Below are 4879 nucleotides of genomic sequence, written 5' to 3'. Positions count from 1 at the left end.
AAGGATAAGCATTATCTTTTAGGAGGATGAATCCTAGGAGGACTCTACATGGAGGAGTAGAAGTCCTACTAGGATTGTGCCACTCGAAACCTATAAAAGCTCACAAACATCACCTTTGGGGAGGTAACACACAACTTTGCTTTCTGAATTCACAGAGTTTTGTCTATTTGTCAAGTTTGCTGACTTAGGCATCGGAGAGGTTTCCGGCACACACCCGCCGGCTAGCTCACGTTTGTGTTTTCAGGTGATAAGGCGACGTCGCACGGAGGAGCGCAGACTTGGTCAACAGAATTATACGATAAGGTATATTTCTTTCCCGTACATTGAGAATTAACTTTGGAGAAAGACAAGTTTTTACCTTGGAAATTCCCACAGTTCACATTCGAACTTTCTATGGTATGGTATGGAGACTGATTTGAATCTTTCAATTGAAAAACCATTTTTAAAGAAAGGTGAGATGAGAATAGTTGTCATATTAGGTACGGTTTTAGTGTTTGTTCTTTTCCCAAAATTTGGAGGGTATTTCCCGTAGTTATTTGTTTACCCCGTTTAAATTTTTTATTAAACTACCACTATTGAACACATTTCCTTGTAAGACTTCTTTTAACCAAGTGGCAAAAAATGTAAAAATATTTAAATTATATAGGAAAAAGATGCCTACAATTATTGTATTTGATTTTGAAGGTCCTGTCAATGACCATTTATTGGACACATTAGACAACAATTAAATAATATGTATTGTTATATATATATATATTTTTTTGCATAACAATATTGACCTCATCCATTAGATGGTGGTTATCATTTTCTTTTTATATATACACTTCATATTTGGTCATTAACGAAAAAAATTAGGTTGTGCTAACATATATGCCTAAAAAGTATACACCTAAAATTTCAATCACAATGATATATAACTTTCAACAAATAAAACTATCACAAGAAATGTGAGCATTCCCAAAAGCTCATAGCTATGTACTAATGTGAATCATAACTAAAACTTCAAATTTTCATAATTAAATTGTATGATGAACATATTTTAAGAAGGTATTAACAACAAATAACAAGCTTTGGATTGTAATTACCGAAAACATGAACTAGGAATGGTAATCCACTACAAGAATTAACACATTTGCCGACCAAAAAATTGGTCGCTAAAAGTCCATTTTTGGTCGGCAAAACATATTCCCGACCAATTTTTTTGGTCGCCAAGTTGGTCGGCAATTGAGGGTCGCGGAAAGTAATTAGCGACTAAAAAGATTTTTAGTCGGCAAAACGTTCTATTTGGCGACTAAATTGTTGGTCGCTAAACATATAATTATCGCGACTAACCTATTTAGTCGCGAAAAGACTTTGGTCGGCAAAAATTACATTCAACGACCATACATGTTAGTCGCTAATTTGGTCGGCAAAAATTACTTTCAACGACCAACAAAATTGGTCGGCAAAAATTACTTTCAACGACCAACAAAATTGGTCGGCAAAAATTACATTCCACAACCAAAACTTCTTCGTCGCTAAATAATAGTTTCTACGACCAAAAAATTTGGTCGCTATTTGTTACTTTTCGCGACCAAAACTTTTGGTCGGCAAAAGTGAGATTCCACGACCAAGTGTTGTTTTGGTCGGCAATAGATGTATTTTTTGCGACCAAAACTCTTGGTCGGCAATTGTCATTTTTTACGAAAAAAAATTATTTATTTGTCGCGACTAATAAATTGGTCGCCAAAAGCAAGAAAACAATACACCTGTAATTCCTAATAATTCATTCAATCCATAATAAACCTATAATTTTAAAGCATCATACAAATCAACTGAATCATTAACATTCGACACAATACATAATTCATTAACATTCGACACAATCCAACATTCAATCCAATTTTTTTTTTTAAACAATCAATTTTTGTTTATAAACATTCAATCCAATATTGAACAAAATTCATTCAACCCAACCTAAATATAACATTAAAATTCATCATATTTTCCTGCTCAATCCCAAACTTTACAATCATTCCATTCAAAACATTAATTGAGACAAGTTTTAAACATCCATCCATTGAAAACCAGTAAGTAATTGAACAAAAATTAAAAGGAAAATCAATGAAGGAATCCAAAAAAAATTCTACAACATGAAGGAATATATATAGTTTTGAAGCATCAGCCTTGTGCTTGATCGTTTTTGGAAGTCACCTACAAATAAAATAAGAAAAGTTAGAATCTAGAAACATATCCAAAATGAAGTATTCTCATAAAAAAAAATTAACCATATGGCAAAAAATTTATATGATTACATTACAAACATTTGATGATGACTATATCACAATTAATATCCTCCAATTCAAATCTAAACTAGAGGCAATTCAGATCCTATATATAAAATAAATGCACAACATGACCCTTCACCATATTGTTCCCTTAATGCTGTGGACACTGAACATTGATTTGTTTGGTGAGATAACCAACATTACACACAACTTAAAACAATATCATCACTTTACTATTATAACCTCCAACAAAGATATAACACCTAAGAAAAGTAGGAAAAAAGAAGTGGGAATAAAAAGAAAGCTAAAGCTGAAATGAACAAATTTGAATCATCACAGTTAATTAGGTGATTGCCTTCAAATTCAGAAACACATTGAAAACATAATGAGAAACATATATAATTTTCAAGATCTTGTTTCTCATTATGTTTTCAATGTGTTTCTTGTCAACAATATATGTTTACTACCACCTAATTAACTGTGATGATTCGTTACTCTGTCCTTTTACGTTACTCTGTCCTTTTAGTTCCTTCTCAAACAATATATTGCATATTTACCAACAAAAAACAAGCCCTAATATGTTACTCTGTCCTTTTAGTTCCTTCTCAACAATTAGGATTGCTGACTTTTGTCCTTTTTTATATGTTGTGTGTGCATGCAGTGGGGAAGAGTGTATTAAAAATTAATAATAAATAAATAAATAAATAAAAAGCAAAGTTACTATTGAATTAACAATAGAATCCAAAATATTTGACCCTGAGCACAGAACAAAAAGAAAGTTGGTTGGACAATCATATTTATGCCATGTATATGTGGATTTGTTCTATCATACAATTTTTTTCTATTAAAAATATGCTATCACATGCACATCTGCAGGTCCTATAAAAATGTCAACCTAAAAAGATTTTGCCATCAAATTAGGTCACAAAAGCACACTTATCCATTGACTTACAGAAATTGATGAAGCAAATTTTAGTGTTAAATGCACCATCTCGCTACTGCATATTAGCAGATTTCCTAGTTTACCATGCACCACAATATCCTTACTTGAAGTATTGACCAATAAAACATTGGTTACTATTGTTTTTACCATCAGTTCAATTTAGATTGTCACAGATTTGATATTGAGAGAAATATCTCAACAAGTGTGCGATACCAAAGCAGGCCAGATGACAACAAATCATGCTCCATATCATTTACAAATAAATTTTTGATAGTGGAGAAGCTTAGATGACAAAATTATACTGCTCATGTCCATGGACCAATCAATTGATGTAATAAAACAAAAACTACTCTCATTCCACGCCATGGTAAAAGATAATGCAAATGATAAAATGAAAGTTGTTAATATTATTGACTTCATCAAACTTGATACTATAGGCAAAATGTGTCAATAAAATAATAGTTTATTCCCCCCATCAAAAATAAGTGCACAAATCCAAGTACTTGGAATTTTTCCCAATAAATTTATGAAATGGAGCCAGTAGTTATAATATTCTAAGATTCCATTCAACATCAGGGTTAATGTATGTAACTAGTAGATAAACTACAAGGGATAGACCAGACCATAGTAAAAGATAATGCACATGATAAAATGGAAATAAGTTCGTCAAACTAAAATTTCTAGGAAACCTGTTCATAGCCACCAAGTCTGATGACTGCTCTCCATAACCTAACTCACATATACAAGAAACATTAGTGCAAATCAGGAAGCACCCAAAAAATTAAAGCAAGCAAATTTGACAATTAGGGTCACTCATAACTCACTTGAGGAAATTTAATGGCTCTCCATAAAATCTTGGGGGTTTGAATTCCAAGCACCTCTCTTTGTGGAAAGTTTCCAGCTCCTTCATGAATGCTGCTTGCTCTTCCTCTATTCCGGCCTCATCGCCCCCATTAGCATTTGTTTCCAAGAATGACTTGTTTGAGGTCTTGTATGATAAATCCCTGCAAACAAACAAGCTATACTGCTGGTTACCAGTATCATGAGAGGGAATCCTTCCCATATAAATCTTTTTGTTCCTATTGGGATGTTTTTGTAGAGGGCAAAGAAAATGAAAGAGAAATGAGAAATAAAGTAGAAGTTAATTTATTTTTTCTTTTAGGGAATGCCATAAGTTTTCCTCCTGTTGTTGCCAAAACTGGAACATGTAATTTTAAAATGCTTAGATAGTTAGAGTTGCATTGGTGAAGAAGAAAATACTTACAAATACTTCAATGATTTGAGACCAAACAGAGCAGGAGCTATTTCCCCAGTCAAATCACTAGAGGAAAGGTTACACGTTGATTCTCGTCCAAACCAAATGGTTCATTGCACTATGAACATAAACACTTCATGCACGACTGATGATAGAGGCGTGAGGTTATGTTCAAAGCATAATTTAAATTCAATGTTCATTATGGCTTCACACATCAATTATACACTTTTTAGCAGCAAAAGTAGGTAACCTTTCCACAAGTTTTTGTGCACATGAGAGCATATATTTAGTCACACATAGTTGCTGTGCCAGTCAAATGGGTGTGCTTCCAATATACTCAATTGATGATGTCAGGTTCATCTTGCTTCTACATGATCTCATTCTATATTTCAAACTCACATAAAATCAGCTCCA

At 32.8% G+C, this 4879-nt stretch overlaps 1 long non-coding RNA gene across 1 annotated transcript; it reads right to left on the bottom strand.

Moving 5' to 3' along the window:
• Nucleotides 1-1915: 1915 nt before the first annotated feature.
• Nucleotides 1916-4150, bottom strand: LOC145799729 (uncharacterized). Its single transcript, XR_014341313.1, has 3 exons — nucleotides 4035-4150; nucleotides 3900-3939; nucleotides 1916-2193 (listed from the first exon to the last, which is right to left on the bottom strand). It is a non-coding gene; the product is annotated as an uncharacterized LOC145799729 (long non-coding RNA).
• Between the last annotated feature and the right edge of the window lie 729 nt (nucleotides 4151-4879).

This window comes from Camellia sinensis, chromosome 1 (genome assembly GCF_055761805.1).
Source record: "Camellia sinensis isolate YWXY chromosome 1, ASM5576180v1, whole genome shotgun sequence".
Lineage (NCBI taxonomy): Eukaryota > Viridiplantae > Streptophyta > Magnoliopsida > Ericales > Theaceae > Camellia > Camellia sinensis.
Note: the sequence above shows the minus strand (reverse complement) of the source record. Positions and strands in the feature narration are given on the sequence as shown.